General features: G+C 41.0%; 1 protein-coding gene across 5 annotated transcripts in view; it reads left to right on the top strand.

The window, feature by feature from the left end:
* SPAG9 (sperm associated antigen 9) overlaps nucleotides 1–17,476 on the top strand; it is a 152,316-nt gene that overhangs the window by 12,907 nt on the left and 121,933 nt on the right. The window lies entirely within an intron of this gene.

Below are 17,476 nucleotides of genomic sequence, written 5' to 3'. Positions count from 1 at the left end.
TTTAAGATTATAGTATAAAAGTATAATGGATCATTTTTTCCCTTTTAAGCTTTGAAATGCAGAAATTGAGAAACTGCTGCTACTGCTGCTAAGTCACTTCAGTCGTGTCTGACTCTGTGCAACCCCATAGACGGCAGCCCACCAGGCTCCCCCGTCCCTGGGATTCTCCAGGCAAGAACACTGGAGTGGGTTGTCATTTCCTTCCCCAATGCATGAAAGTGAAAAGTGAAAGTGAAGTCTCTCAGTCTTGTCCGACTTTTAGCGACCCCGTGAACTGCAGCCCACCAGGCTCCTCTGTCCATGGGACTCTCCAGGCAAGAGTACTGAAGTGGGGTGCCATTGCCTTCTCCAAACTGAGAAACTACCCTCCATTTAATGTTTTCTCTGGCAACTTTTTTTAAGTCTTGCATATATTTTAGGATACCTTGTTTCTGATTGCTGACCTGCTCCACTAGGGTTATAGAGCCTAAGAAGAATTTTTTCCTTGTAATTTGCACTTCCACTGATTAGATCCTCTATAGGGGATGGATTTAGGATTTTTGTGTTTCTCAATTCTGTTATTGTGCTTTAAATAAAATGTTTTTTCTTTTAAAATCTTGGTTTTTTTTTTTAATATATTTTTTGGCCACACCAGGAAGCACGTGGGATCTTAGTTTCTCGGCCAAGATAGAAGCCATGCCCCCTGCATTGGAAGCACGGAGTCATAATCACTGAACTGCCAGGGAAGTCCCTAAAATGTATTTTTACTTGCTTTTCCTGGAGGTATTTTTTTAAGGGCTGAGAGGAATCTCCATAATCTTTTAGTTCTTCTCTATCCCATTCCCATAGGGAGATAAACAGGACACATGAATGATCAGAAAAAAGAAATATTTATTGAGCCAGGCAGTATTCTAGACTCCGGGAATGTGTCCACAAACAGATCAGACAAGAAAAGTAGCCCTTCCTTTCTTACAGTTTATATTGTAATAACAAACCAGTTAATTACAGATTGTGATAGGTGTTACACAGGAAATAAAGGTGAGGTGACACAGAGTAAAGAGGCAGGCGTGTTAGATGGGACAAACAAGTTTATAAAAGGATAAGCAGTTTTCTCATTATTTAGATAGGTAGAGTCATTATTTAGATATGAAATGTTAGGCATAATAGAATTTCTCCTCCTCTTATTCTTGAAAATTCACAAAAGTGATGGGAATTTCCTGGCACTGAATGGTTAGAACTCCGTGTTTTCACTGCAGAGGCACAGGTTTGATCCCTAGTAGGAGGACCAAGTTCTGTGTGGCTCAACCAAAAAAGAAAAACCAAAAAGAAGAAAAAAATAAGAAAATTCACAAAAGTGAAAAACACTCTCAGATGTCTTCTATTTTCTGTCTTACTCCTCATACTTCTTAGCAACATTTGTCTCTTTTGGTCACTCATTCTGTAAGAAACATTATATTTTGGTTCTCTAATTTTGAAATCTCTTGGTTTTCCTCTTGCTTATCTGTGGATTCTTCTTACTCTTGTTAGCATTGTTCTTTGGTGCTTTTTCTAACATCCCCTTAAGTTCTCACTCTGTATGCTGCCTAGATCATATGATCCATTCTGAGCAGTTCGGTGACCATTTTGCTGACTATTGCAAAATGTGTATCTCATTTATTCATTTAACAGATATTTATTGAAGGCCAGCTGTGTGCCTAGTACTGTGGCTATTGGGATACAGTGGTGAGTAAAACAAAATTCTTCCTTCATGGAGATGATAGCTTACTAAGAACAGCCTTTAAAGTCCAGATCTCTCTCTCTCTGGGGTTTCAGATACATATTACTGTTACTTATTGGACATGAATGTCTCCCAACATGCCCAAAACTGAACTTACCTCACAAGCTTGCTTTGCTCATTCTCTTCCTGAGTGGATACCACTGTCTACCTAGCCAGAAGCCAGGTCATCATTCTTAACTGTTCTCTCTTCCTTCATCCCCATTGCTGCCTTCTTTTGTTTTCAACTCCTAAATATATCTGGAATCTCTTTACTTTTCAAAACTATTTTTACTACTCTGAAAGTAATGCTTACTACTCTGAAGAGCTGGAGCTTCTTTCATTCAAACTGGATACGAGGTCTGGCACATAAGAAATACCCTTTGAATATTTCTGAATAAATAAATGGGCAACTCAAACTGCCCCATAAATGATCTATTTGTATCCTGTATTGCCAGCCTACACACTGTCCATCACACTGTGCCTGAATCTCTCCAAAATGGATATCTGATCAGATCGTTTCCACATTTAAAAGCCGTTAGTGGATATGTCTAAAATCTGTTCTTGAATTGACTAAAGTTCCTAACATACATGGCCTTGTAGTCTGGTTGCTTCTGACTTTACTAGTCTAATCTTTTCCTTTTAGAGCCATTCTGAACGCCCTTGAGTTTGTTATGTAAAAGGTAGTTTCTTCAGGCCTTCTTAAAAGCTGCCTCTTTGCATGGCACTCTCTTTCTCTTTTATTGCCTGGCTACCATTATTCATGTTTCAGGTTTCAATTCTGGAATGCCTTTTACGACACTGAAGTATGGGTTGTACCCATCTCATATCTTCTCATAGCATACTATCCTCCTTTCATAGTACTTTCAGTGTTATGTTTGACTACCCTATTGCTTTAATTCTCCCACTAAATTACTGGGGTGCAGTAGGTACTAGATATTTTTTGTTTGGTTGGATGGTGGATAGATAAATATACTAGAGGTCAATTGCTGAGGCTAGCTATTTAAAATTCTCTTTTGTGCATTCAAGTTATTGTCCTTATTTACTGCTGGTACCAAGTTATCCTACGACTTCCAGAAAGTTCTTCAGTGAGTCCTTTGACTTAGGCATATACAGAAAAACTGACTTCTCCTAAGTATAGTTATTACGGACACTTTGGCTACATTGTCCTATACATACTAGATATTCTAGAATATTTAGGCATTTAAAAAATTGAAATATTAAGATCACTGAAACTGTTGTCAGAATATTGTAGACTACTTAAAAATCAGAATATTGTAGACTACTTAAAAATCATGTTAGCACCATGATTCTCTCTCTCTCTTTTTTTTTTTTTGACTGTTCCACACAGCTTGAAGGATCTTAGTTCCCCAGCGAGGAATTGGACCTGTGCCCCCTGAAGTGGAAACATAGAGTCCTAACCACTGGACCACCAGGGAATTCCTTCTCTGATTGTTTTTGTGGTTGTTATTTTGTTAGGGTTTTTTCTTTGTTTGTTCAAGTTTTTCCTCACAGTAGGAAGTTTAGAAATAGAGGGTGCTGGCATCAAAGTCCAGGCCAAGACTCTGGACTTCTTACAGTATACCTCATGGTTAAAAATTAATATTCAGAAGTCTGGGCATCGAGGCTGCTTTCAAGAGAAAAAGAGAGAAGAGGTGGTGTCAGCCACTTCTGTTCTCTCTCAGTCTGCTCAGGCTGCTATAACAAAAATACCATAGGTTGAGTGGCTTTAACAACAAATATTTATTTCTAGTGTTCTAAAAGCTGGGAAGTCCAAGGTCAAGACACTGACAGATTCAGAGTCTGATGAGAACCCATTGCCTGGTTCATAGATGGCTGTAGTTTTCTCACTGTATCCTCATAGGAAAGAAGGCTCTGATTGCTTTGTAATTAGTTTTAGCCACAAATATTTATTTCTAAGTTACTGATTGAAAATTTCTTCTAGCTGAATAAATTTTCCACACAAATGATGGTTATGTGCCAACCCTTAATTTTAACTATTGCTTCAGTTCAGTTCAGTTCAGTTCAGTCGCTCAGTCATGTCCGACTCTTTGTGACCCCATGAATAGCAGCACTCCAGGTGTCCCTGTCCATCACCAACTCCTGGAGTTCACTCAGACTCATGTCCATCGAGTTGGTGATGCCATCCAGCCATCTCAGGCTTAGAATTTTTTGATAGATATTTCTAATTAGGATATAGCAGTAGTACCCTATAGTAACAACTGAACTGTTTAGTAAAAAAAATTGATGTGTTTTGAAGAAAAGTTTAGAATCCACCTGCAGTGCAGGAGCTGCGGGCTTGATCTTTGGGTTGGGAAGGTCCCCTGGAGAAGGAAATGGCAACCCACTCCAATATTCTTCCCTGGAAAATCCTCTGAACAGAGGAGCCTGGCAGACTATGGTCCATGGGGTCCCAAAAGAGTCGAACATGATTTAGCGACTAAGCATACACTTACTATGAGGAATAGTAAACTTTTATTTCAGGAGATGGCAACAGTGAACATAGACATTTTAGCAGTTGGTGAACTAAAATGGATGGGAATGGGGGAATTTAATTCATATGACCATTATATCTACTTCTGTGGGCAAGAATTCCTTAGAATAAATGGAGAAGTCCTCATAGTCAATAAAAGAGTCCAAAATGCAGTACTTGGATGCAGTCTCAAAAACAACAGAATGAGCTGTGTTTGTTTCCAAGGAAACCATTCAGCATCACACTAGTCCAAGACTGTGCCCCAACCACTAAAGCCAATGAAGTTGAACAGTTCTGTGAAGACCTACAAGACCTACTAGTTGTTGTTCACACACTCGATTGTGTCCCAACTCTTTGTGACCTCACGGACTGCAGCAAGCCAGGCTTGCCTGTCCTTCACTATCTTCTGGAGCTTGCTCAAACTCATGTCCATTGAGTTGCTGATGCCATCTAACCATCTCGTCCTCTGTCATCCCCTTCTCCTTCTGCCTTCAATCTTTCCCAACGTCAGGGTCTTTTCTAATGAGTTGGCTCTTCACACCAGATGGCCAAAGTATTGGAGTTTCAGCTTCAGCATCAGTCCTTCCAATGAATACTCAGGGTCACTTTCCTTTAGGATTGCCTGGTTTGATCTCCTTGCAGTCCAAGGGACTCTCAAGAGTCTTTTTCAGAACCACAGTTTGAAAGCTTCAATTCTTTGGTGCTCAGCCTTCATTGTGGTCCAACTTTCACATCCATACATGACTGGGAAAACCATAGCTTTGACTATATGGACTTTTGTCAACAAAGTAGATATCTCTACTTTTTAATACACTGTCTAGTTTTGTCATAGCTTTTCTTCCAAGGACTAAGCGTCTTTTAATTTCATGGCTACAGTCACTGTCCACAGTGATTTTGGAGCCCAAGAAAATAAAATCTGTTACTGCTTCCACTTTTCCCCCACCTGTTTGCCATTAGGTGAGGAGTCCAGATGCCATACTCTTAGTTTTTTGAATGTTGAGTTTTAAGCCAGCATTTTCACTCTCATTTTTCACTCTCATCAAGAGGCTCTTGGTTACTCTTCATGTTCTGCCATTAGAGTGATATTATCTGCATATCTGACTTTGTTGATATTTCCTGATTCCAGCTTGTGATTCATCCATCCTGACATTTCGAATGATGTACTCTGCATATAAGTTAAATAAGCAGGGTGAAAATATACAGCCTTGCTGTACTCCTTTCCCAAATTTGAATCAGTCAGATGTTCCGTGTCCAGTTCTAGCTGTTGCTTCTTGATCTGCATATGGGGTTTCTCAGGAGGCAGGTTAGGAGGTCTGGTATTCCCATCTCTTTCAGAGTTTTCCAGTTTGTTGTGATCCACACAGTCAAAGGCTTTAGCGTAGTCAGTGAAGCACAAGTAGATGTTTTTCTGGAATTCCCTTGCTCTCTCTGTGATCCGGTGAATGTTGGGAATTTGATCTCTGGTTCCTCTGCCTTTTCTAAATCCATCTTGTACCTCTGAAAGTTCTCGATTCACATACTGTTTAAGCCTAGGTTGAAGGATTTTGAGCATCACTTGCTAGCATGTGAAATGAGTGCAGTTGTACAGTAGTTTGAACATTCTTTGGCATTGCCCTTCTTAGGGATTGGAATGAAAACTGACCTTTTTCAGTCCTGTGGCTACTGCTAAGTTTTCTAAATTTGCTGGCATATTGAGTGCAGCACTTTACCAGCATCATCTTCTAGGATTTGAAATAGCTCAGCTGGAATTTCATCACATCCACTGACTTTGTTCGTAGTAGTACTTTCTAAGTACTTAGAAAGTACTTAGAAAGTAGTACTTAGAAAGTACTGGACTTCACACTCCAGGATGTCTGGCTCTAGATGAGTGACCACACCATTGTGGTTATCTGGATCTTCAAGACCTATTTTGTATAGTTCTTTTGTGTATTCTTGCCACCTCTTCTTAATCTCTTCTGCTTTTCTTAGGTCCTTACCATTTCTGTCCTTTATCGTGCCCATCCTTGCATGAAATGTTCCCTTGATATTTCCAGTTTTCTTGAAGAGATTTGTAGTCTTTTCCATTCTGTTATTTTCCTCTTTTTATTTGCATTGTTCATTTAAGAAGGCATTCTTATCTCACCTACAATACTGTGGAACTCTGCATTCAGTTGGGTATATCTTTCCCTTTCTCCCTTTCCTTTCTCTATGTCTCTTAAGCATCTCATCATCTGTAAGTGCTCACCTCCTACCCCACACCCCCACTTTGTTATTTAGGTTTAAAGAAACTGAGTCATTTGTATTAGAAGTTTTTTCTGCATTTTGGATTGGGGAGGGTTTGGGGAATTACATTCCTCAGGCATTGCTTAATAATATGGTTTGTACTTTTATTTCTTAAAAGATACTATATTGAAAAAGTTAAATGAACTGAGTTTAACAATAATTATTTAAAATAATGGAAATATTTCTTTCCCCCACTTTGCAGAGTAAATGGGGGTGGTGGATAATGTTAGATTCTGAGTGGTAAGTCAGTCTTTTATTTGGTGTTTTTTTTTTTTTTTTTCTTTAAGAAAAATACTATATACAAAGTTACTACTTTAAAGGTTGTAGAGGTTTTTTGCTTGTTTTTTGTCTGTTAATATCTTTCACCGGGGCTTCCCTCATAGCTCAGTTGGTAAAGAATCCACCTGCAATGCAGGAGACCCTGATTCGATTCCTGGGTCGGGAAGATCTGCTGGAGAAGGGATAGGCTACCCACTCCAGCATTCTTGGGTTTCCCTTGTGACTCAGCTGGTAAAGAATCCGCCTGCAATGTGGGAGACCTGGGTTCGATCCCTGGGTTGGGATGATGCCCTGGAGAAGGGAAAGGCTACCCACTCCAGTATTCTGGCCAGGAGAATTCCATGGACTGTATAGTCCTTGGGGTCGCAAAGAGTCAGACACGACTGAATGGCTTTCACTTCACTTCACTATCTTTTTCCAATAAGCAACAGTCCTAGGGACTTTTTTTTTTAGCTTAAGGACCATGCCTTTTCAAACCTTTGTTTTTCTCCAGAACATTGTGGCAGAACAGCTCCTATAAGCCATCTGAACTTGAAACCATTTTGCTTCATCACAAAGATTATTCTTTTTGAATCCTGAGGTGAATTTGTATTGTATACTGACTTTTTTTTTTAAAACTCTCAAACTCTCATTGCTCCTAAGAGAGTTTGTCTGGAGTCACATTTGTTGTTGGCCAATTAGTTATTGAAAGGAGAAAGGAGTATCTAATGAAAATGTATTGGTAACACAAGATGAAAAAGCCCATTCGTGGGCTTTTATCCCAGTCCCCTAACACTTTTTAAGAAAACTGTGTGTGAGAGTAGCTTAGAAAAACGGATGGATAAACAGGTGGGTTGTGGAGAGGTGTGTATCCTATACCAACATAGGGATCTGACAGACTCTCCTGTGTTGGGGGAAAGGAACCAGAATTCTCTAGGATAGTATTGTTTTGTAGTTTGAGAAACTGCCTCTCTCCTGCCTTGATTTTGATATTGCCCTAACCCTACCATTTGCTAAATGTAATGTGTAGGGTGGCCATTTTTATAAAATTACGCTGCTGGCAAGAAATTGAATCACATTAAATCAATGATGAATGCTTACAGGTTTCTTATGAGCATTCATTTACTTTTTTTTTTTTTAACTGTCTCTGGCTAGGGTACAGCCTCCAAAATCCTATTTACTTTGCCTAAATAAAAGCTGTTATTCTTTTTATTTTGGTGACTGTGATGCAAGGTTGTGGCATCTTAGTTCCCTGACTATGGACTGAACCTATGCCCCCACAGGGAAAGCGTGAGTGTTAACCACTGGACCATTAGGGAATTCCCTAAAAGTACTGTTTCATGCAAGTTATAGTAATAATAAGCTTTCTGGAATGGATCCACACTTCAATATTCTAATCCTGAAATTCATCACTCTTGTATTTTAGCATTCAACTTCAGCAGGTCTAATACACGGTCATGGTGTATATGTAACATGTTCAATAGTTAAGATGTGTTCCAGCTCCTTGTGACCCCATGGACTGTAGCATGCCAGGCTCCCCTGTCCTTTACTATCTCCATGAGTGAGTGAGTGAGTGAAAGTTGCTCAGTTGTGTCTGACTCTTTGTGACCCCATAAACTATATAGTCCGTGGAATTCTCCAGGCCAGAATACTGGAGTGGGTAGCTTTTCCCTTCTCCAGGGGGCCAGTTGTATATAATTAAAACTGAATTATCCCTTCACATTGATTTCCCTCTGTTTCAGTATTCCATTTCAGATATTTTTGATTAACTGCATTTCAAAAAATGCTCTTGGAAACTTCCCTGATTGTCCAGTGGTTAAGCCTCCACATTCCCAATTCAGTGCACATGGGTTCAATCCCTGAACAGGAAACTAAGATCCTGCATGCTGTAATTAAGACCACATGCAGCCACATTAGGAAAAAAAACAAAAATTTTTGGTCAGATAAATGATAATATTAATGAATGCTTGATAGATCAAGCTTTTTCTGAGATGAAATGCAAGTAAATCAAGGTTCATCCTTAGCTCTTGAGCCACCTTTAAAGGGGTATAGGCCTACAGTTTGCATTTCCCCTTTCCTTTATTAATTTTACATGTTTATTGCAAAAACAGAAAACCCAGGATCTTTAGACTTCCTTCTTTTTTTGTCGTTGGCTTCACTAACCCTATATGTGATCTTAGTTCCCTGAACAGGGATAGAACCAGAACCTCCTGCATTGGAAGTGGGAAGTCTTAACCACTGGACTGCCAGGGAAGTCTGAAGACTACTTAAGAATAAGGCTATTGAAAAAAGATAAAGTCATCCTAAATCCCATTACTGTTAAACAGCCATTTTAATATAGGCCTCCAAAGCTTTTCTTTTGCCCACTTACTTTTCCTCCAGTTTATAATTGTAGGATCACACTATAGATGAGGTAATATATCAAAGCTCTTAAAGTATGATAAAAGTAACACTTTTTTCATTCATTCTCTAAGGACTTTGATCCACATTGCTAACTTTGATGTTGGTTGTACCAGTTAGATTCCAAATAATGAGACACCTTTACAAATAAATATTCCATATGGTGCACTTGAATACCTCATAGGTAGTTTGCCTTGGTATTTAAAATAAATTCTATTATTTTATTCTTGTTAATGTTGTTCTGGTTCAGATCAGTGGCATGGCCTGGAGCTTTCATGTGGAGATCCAAGAGCAACTGGCCACCAAAGGGACACCAGCCCAGCCAGCCCTCCCAGGTGGGACGGGTGGGGGCTTTGGGGCAAAACATTGTAATTGTCTCCTCCTTGGATAAAGAATCAAACAGCCTTACAACCAAGAAATGGTGTGGACCCCCAGAACCTGTGGTTTGCAGAACATAGGGAAAGCATCTCAAAAAGGAGATGGGGCTCATCCAGCTATGAGGCTGTGAGAAGTGAGGCCATATGGGTGGACCCCAAGGATGTGCACTCTGAGAAAGCACAGTGTACTTTCTGGTGTATAAAGTTCCAATTTTCCTGGTTCAGCTCTTAAATTTCACACCATTTACACTTAAAATACCCCAAGAGAAGTTAGCAGTGCAGCCCTATCCACCATGTAAACCTCAGTGTGGATGAGTCTGTCAGTTCATTTCCTGCAAGAGCTTCCCTGGCTTCTCTGGTGGCTCAGATGGTAAAGAATGTGTCTGCAATGCAGAAGACCCGGGTTCAATCCCTGGATGAGGAAGATGCCCTGGAGGAGGAAATGGCAACCCACTCCAGTTTTCCTGCCTGGAGAATTCCATGGACAGAGGAACCTGGTGGGCTATAGACCATGGTGTCGCAAAGAGTTGGACATGGCTGAGCAATCAACACTTCCTGAGAGAGCACATTTTTCAAGGCAGAAGAGGTGAAAGGATGAAGCTTACTGAATACCAGGGGAAAGGAAGGGTTATCTCCTTCTAGCCCCTCCTCCAGCTTTGAGTTCCTCTTCACTTTCTGCCATAAGGGTGGTGTCATCTGCATATCTGAGGTTATTGATATTTCTCCCGGCAATCTTGATTCTAGCTTGTGCTTCTTCCAGCCCAGTGTTTCTCCTGATTTACTCTGCATATAAGTTAAATATGCAGGGTGTCAATATACAGCCTTGATGTACTCCTTTTCCCTCTATAAAAATAGAATTTATTGGCTAATGTAACTGAAAAAATAAAACAATTGGGAAATGCTGGCTCCAGGAAATATTGAATCTAAGACTCAAATAGTATTTCTCATCAGGGTTCCTTGCTGCCTCTGCCACATGTTCTTTGTTTTCTTTTACGTTGATTTTGTTTTGAGGCATGCTCTTTCCGTCTCTTCAGCTGAGAAGAGGTATAATTCTTTCCAAAAACTAGCACGTGTCCCAGAGAGAGCACTCTGGTCAGTCTGGTTCAGGTTGTGTGCCCAGACCTAGGGAGGTGGAGTCCTCACTAGGCAAATTGTATGAGCTGAAACTGGGGAGAAGTTCTTCAAAGGAAGATAGTGTGTGCAGAATGTCTACTACAGTGATTAAAAAGTTTCAGGATAGATGAAGTAGGTAATAGCAAATTTCATATTAAAACTAGAGTGTATTTAGTGATATTTATTTCCTAACAGAATCAACCCTGTTCATTCATTGGAAGGACTGATGGTGAAGCTGAATTTTGGCCACCTGATGAGAAGAGCCAACTCATTGGAAAAGACCTAATGCTGGGAAAGATTGAAGGAGAAAGGAGAAGAGGGTGGCAGAGGATGAGATGGTTAGATAGCATCAACAACTCAGTGGACATGAATCTCAGCAAACTGGGTGATAGTGAAGGACAAGGAAGCCCATGGGGTTGCAGAATTGGACATAGCAACTGAACTACAACAACCAGTTTATTTGTGAACTATACATTTTTCTATATGAGTTTCAGTTTTTTTACTCTGAAAAATTTTTCATTTATTCGTTTAACAAATATTTGAGCACCTGCTATGCACCATTGTCATTCTTTGCACTGGAAATAGAACAGCTGCTGCTGCTGCTGCTAAGTCGCTTCAGTCGTGTCCGACTCTGACCCCATAGACGGCAGCCCACCAGGCTCCCCCGTTCCCTGGGATTCTCCAGGCAAGAACACTGGAGTGGGTTGCCATTTCCTTCTCCAATGCATGAAAGTGAAAAGTGAAAGTGAAGTTGCTCAGTCGTGTCCGACTCTTAGCGACCCCATGGACTGCAGCCTACCAGGCTCCTCCGTCCATGGGATTTTCCAGGAAAGGGTACTGGAGTGGGGTGCCATTGCCTTCTCTGAAATCCAACAGCAAACAAAACAAATCCCTGCTCTCATGAAACCTACGTTCTAGTGAGGCAAGGCAGGTAATAAATAAGATAAATTACTGAAATATATAGGAACCAGAGACCCCACAGAGACTGAGCCAGAACTGTGTTTGAGTGTCTTTTGCAGAGGTACGGGTCAGCAGTGACCTGCTGCAGGGGCAGGGGCTCTGGGTGCAGCAGACCTGGGTATGGCATAAGCCCTCTTGGAGGAGGTTGCCATTAACCCCACCATAGAGCCTCCAGAACTTACACAGGACTGGGGAAACGGGCTTTTGGAGGGTACAGACAAAACCTTTGTGCACCAGAATCCAGGAAAAAGGAGCAGTGACTGCCACAAGACTGACCCAGACTTGCCTGTGAGTGTCCTGGAGTCTCCAACAGAGGCATGGGCTGTCGGTGGCCTGGTGCAGGGTTGGGGGCACGGAGTGACTCCTTACATTGGAGGTAATGAAGATAAGGGCATGAAGGAGGCCAAACCATAGGGAGGGAACACAGCCCCGCCCATCAACAGAAAATTGGATTGAAGATTTACTGAGCATGGCCCCGCCCATCAGAATAAGACCCAGTTTCCCCACAGTCAGTCTCTACCATCAGGAAGCTTCCATAAACCTCTTATCCTTATCCATCAGAGGGCAGACAGAATGAAAACCACAGTCACGGAAAACTAACCAAACTGATCACATGGACAACAGCCTTGTCTAATTTCATGAAACCATGAGCCATGCCTTGTAGGGCCACCCAAAACAGATGGGTCATGGTAGAGAGTTCTGACAGAACCTGGTCCACTGGAGAAGGGAATGGCAAACTACTTCAGTTTTCTTGCCTTGAGAACCCCATGAACAATATCAAAAGGCAAAAGATAGGACACTGAAAGATGAACTCCCTAGGTCTGTAGGTGCCCAATATGCTGCGGGAGATCAGTGAAGAAGTAACTCCAGAAAGAATGAAGAGCTAGAGTTAAAGCAAAAACAGCGCCCACTTGTGGATGTGACTGGTGATTGAAGTAAAGTCTGATGCTGTAAAGAACAATATTGTATAGGAACCTGGAATGTTAGGTCCATGAATCAAGATAAATTGGAGATGGTCAAACAGGAGATGGCAAGAGTGAACATCAACATTTTAGGAATCAGTGAGCGAAAATGGACTGGAATGGGTGAATTTAACTCAGATGAGCATTATATCTACTACTGTGGGCAAGAATCCCTTAGAAGAAATGGAGTAGCTCATAGTCAACAGAAGAGTCTGAAATGCAGTACTTGGGTGCAGTCTCAAAAATGACAGAATGACCGCGATTCATTTCTAAGGTAATGCTGAAGAAGCTAAAGTTGGACGGTTCTATGAAGACCTACAAGACCTTCTAGAACTCACGTCCAAAAATGATGTCCTTTTCATTATAGGGGACTGGAATGCAAAAGTAGAAGGTTAAGAGATATCTGGAGTAACAAGCAAATTTGGCCTTGGAGTACAGAATGAAGCAGGAAAAGGCTAACAGAGTTCTGTCAAGAGAACGCACTGGTCATAGCAATCACCCTCTTCCAACAACACAAGAGACGACTCTACTCATGCACATCACCAGATGGTCAATACTGAAATCAGATTGATTATATTCTTTGCAGCCAAAGATGGAGAAGCTCTATACAGTCAGCAAAAACAAGACCAGAAGCTGACTGTGGCTCAGATCATGAACTCCTTATTGCCAAATTCAGACTTAAATTGAAGAAAGTAGGGAAAACCACTAGACCTTTCAGGTATGACCTAAACCAAATCCCTTATGATTATACAGTGAAAGTGATAGATTCAAGGGATTAGATCTGATAGACAGAGTGCCTGAAGAACTATGGACAGAGGTTCGTGACACTGTACAGGAGACAGTGATCAAGACCATCCCCAAAAAAAGAAATGCAAAAAGGCAAAATGGTTGTCTGAGGAGGGCTTACAAATAGCTGAGGCAAATAACTAAAGGCAAAGGAGAAAAGGAAAGATATACCCATTTGAATGCAGAGTTCCAAAGAATAGGAAGGAGAGATGAGAAAGCCTTACTAGTTAGTGATCAACGCAAAGAAACAGAGGAAAACAATAGAATGGGAAAAACTAGAGATCTCTTCAAGAAAATTAGAGATACCAAGGGAACACTTCTTGCAAAGATGGGCTCAATAAAAGACAGAAATGGTGTGGACCTAACAGAAGCAGAAGCTATTAAGAAGAGGTGGCAAGAATATACAGAAGAACTATAGAAAAAAGATCTTCATGACCCAGATAACCATGATGGTGTAATCATTCACCTAGAGCCAGACATCCTGGAATGTGAAGTCAAGTGGGCCTTAGGAAGCATCACCACGAATAAAGCTAGAGGAGGTGATGGAATTCCAGTTGAGCTATTTCATATCTAAAAGATGATGCTGTGGAAGTGCTGCACTCAATATGCCAGCAAATTTGGAAAACTCAGCAGTGGCCACAGGACTGGAAAAGGTCAGTTTTCAGTCTAATCCCAAAGAAAGGCAATGCCAAAGAATCCTCAAAGTACTGCACAATTGCACTCATCTCACACGCTAGCAAAGTAATGCTCAAAATCCTCCAAACCAGGCTTCAACAGTATGTGAACTGTGAACTTCCAGATGTTCAAGCTGGATTTAGAAAAGGCAGAGGAACCAAAGATCAAATTGCCAACATCCGTTGGATCATGAAAAAAGCAAGAGAGTTCCAGAAAAACATCTATTTCTGCTTTATTGACTATGCCAAAGCCTTTGACTGTGTGGATCACAACAAACTGTGGACAATTCTCGAAGAGATGGGAATACCAGACCACCTGACCTACCTCTTGAGAAATCTGTATGCAGGTCAAGAAGCAACAGTTAGAACCAGACATGGAACAACAGACTGGTTCCAAATAGGGAAAGGAGTACGTCAAGGCTGTATATTGTCACCATGCTTATTTAACTTATGTGCAGAATACATCATGCAAAATGCCGGGCTGAATGAAGCACCAGCTGGAATCAAGATTTCCAGGAGTAATATCAATAACCTCAGATACGCAGATGACACCACCCTTATGGCAGAAAGTGAAGAAAAGCTAAAGAACCTCTTGATGAAAGTGAAAGAGGAGAGTGAAAAAGTTGGCGTAGAACTCCACATTCAAAAAACTAAGATCATGGCATCCAGTTCCATCACTACATGCCAAATAGATGGGGAAACAATGGAAGTAGTGACAGACTTTATATTTTGAGTTCCAAAATCACTACAGATGGTGACTGCAGCCATGAAATTAAAAGATACTTGCTCCTTGGAAAAAAGCTATGACCAACCTAGACAGCATATTAAAATGCAGTGTCATTACTTTGCCAACAAAAGTCTGTCTAGTCAAAGCTATGGTTTTTCCAGTAGTTATGTATGAATGTGAGAGTTGGACTATAAAGAAAGCTGGGCGCCTTGATGCTTTTGAACTATGGTGTTGGAGAAGACTCTTGAGAGTCTCTTGGACATCAAGAGATCCAACCAGTCCATCCTAAAGGAAATCAGTCCTGAAAATTCATTAGAAGGACTGATGCTGAAGCTGAAACTCCAATACTTTGGCCACCTGATGTGAAGAACTGATTCATTTGAAAAGACCCTGATGCTGGGAAAGATTGAAGGTGGTGGAAAAGGGGGTGACAGAGGATGAGATGGTTTGATGGCATCAGCAACTCAGTGGACATGAGTTTGAGTAAACTCCAGGAGTTGGTGATGGACTGGGAAGCCTGGCGTGCTGCTGCCCATGGGGTTGCAATGTGTCGGACATGACTTAGTTACTGAACTGAACTGATAGTGTTTTAGATGAGGATAAGTGCAATAGAAGAAGAAACAAGAGAAGTAGTGAGTGGGTGTTGCAGTTTTAAATATGATGGGTAAAGAAAGTCTTAGTAAGAAGCTAACATTTGAATAAAGATATTAAGGAGGTGAGGGCAGAATGAGACATTTAAATATCTGAAGGAAGAGTATTAGAGGATGATGTCAGATAAGTAAGAGTATGATTGATTATATTGGTCCTGTGGAGGCTATGGTTAAGGACTTTGGAAGAATGAAATCAGAGTATTTTCAGCATAGGCGTACACTGATGTGATTTTTTTAAAAGGGTCACCCTAACTACTGTGTGGAAAATGCATTGTAAAGGGACAGGTGGAAGTAGGAGGCCAGTTTGGAAAATACTGCTGCTGCACTTATCCAGGCAATGGATAATGGTGGCACAGAGCAGCATGGTGGTGAAGATGATGAGACGTGGCCAAATCTGAAGGTAGATTTGCCAGTGGATTGGATTGAAGTAGAATTTTGAGCCTGAGCAATTGACCATGGTAATTTAGTGAGCTAGGTAAGACCAGGAGGAGCAAGCTTTGACATGTTAAGTTTAAGGTTCCTTTTTTATTTTTCTTTAATTATTTATTTATTTTTGGCTGCATTGGGTCTTCGTTGCTACATGCAGGCTTTCTCCAGTTGTGGAGAGTGGGAGCTATCTGTAGCTGCAGTGAATGAGTTTCTCTCATTGCGGTGGCTTCTCTTGTGAAGCACCAGCTGTAAGGAGCCCTCAATAGTTGTGGTTTGAGGGCGTTAGGACACTGGGCTTAGTTGTTAACTCTGCAGCATATGAGATCTTCCTGGAGCAGGGCTTGAACCCTGGCATTGGCAGTTGGATTCTTATCCACTAGACCACTAGGGAAGCCCTAAGACTCTTATTAGACATTCAGATGAAGTTGTCCAGTGGGCATTTGAACATTGCAAATCTAGAATTCAGATCTGGGCTAGAGACTGAGTTAGAAATTTGGAGGTTGTTAGCATTCATTTAGCATTTAACATTATGGTCACTAGGTAATAAGAAGAAACAACGAAGAAAAAGAGTTGTGCAGGGACTGAGCTTACCGGCGTTAAGAAAGTGGGGACAAGAGGAGGAATGAAGACCAAGAAGGAGCAACCAGCAAAGTGGGAGGAAAACAAGGAAAAGATCAAATTGGGGGAAAATTTTTTTAAGGAGAAATGAGTAGTCAGTTGCCAGATGATGCAGATAAAACAATTCGTAAAACAAGATGAAGAGAGATTTATTGATAACTCCATAATGAGAGTGATTTTAGTAAATTTGATTAATTGAGATATTTCTAGCACGTGCTAGCATGTGGTTCAGGTAATTTAGAAGACTGTTCATTATTCAGAGAATCATTTAGTATATATTTATTGATATTTCATTATTCTGTACTTTTCTGTTTTACATGTTATAGGCTAAGTTAAAAGATTTATATATTTTCTTTGAAATGCATATTATAATGAAATAGATACATTTTCATAAACATTATTTTGTCATCTTTTCCCTTCTATATTTGGAGATTTTAAACCTTCAGATCAGATCAGATCAGTCTCTCAGTCGTGTCTGACTCTTGGTGACCCCATGATCGCAGCAAGCCAGGCCTCCCTGTCCATCACCAACTCCCGGAGTTCACTCAGACTCACGTCCATCGAGACAGTGATGCCATCCAGCCATCTCATCCTCTGTCGTCCCCTTCTCCTCCTGCCCCCAATCCCTCCCAGCATCACAGTCTTTTCCAATGAGTCAACTCTTCGCATGAGGTGGCCAAAGTACTGGAGTTTCAGCTTTAGCATCAGTCCTTCCAAAGAAATCCCAGGGCTGATCTCCTTCAGAATGGACTGGTTGGATCTCCTTGCAGTCCAAGGGACTCTCAAGAGTCTTCTCCAACACCACAGTTCAAAAGCATCAATTCTTCGGTGCTCAGCCTTCTTCACAGTCCAACTCTCACATCCATATATGACCACAGGAAAAACCATAGCCTTGACTAGACGAACCTTTGTTGGCAAAGTAAAGTCTCTGCTTTTGAATATGCTATCTAGGTTGGTCATAACTTTCCTTCCAAGGAGTAAGCGTCTTTTAATTTCATGGCTGCAGTCACCATCTGTAGTGATTTTGGAGCCCAGAAAAATAAAGTCTGACACTG

This window comes from Bison bison, unplaced genomic scaffold, assembly GCF_000754665.1.
Source record: "Bison bison bison isolate TAMUID 2011002044 unplaced genomic scaffold, Bison_UMD1.0 scf7180017864180, whole genome shotgun sequence".
NCBI lineage: Eukaryota > Metazoa > Chordata > Mammalia > Artiodactyla > Bovidae > Bison > Bison bison.
This window is presented reverse-complemented; position numbering and strand designations above follow the sequence as displayed.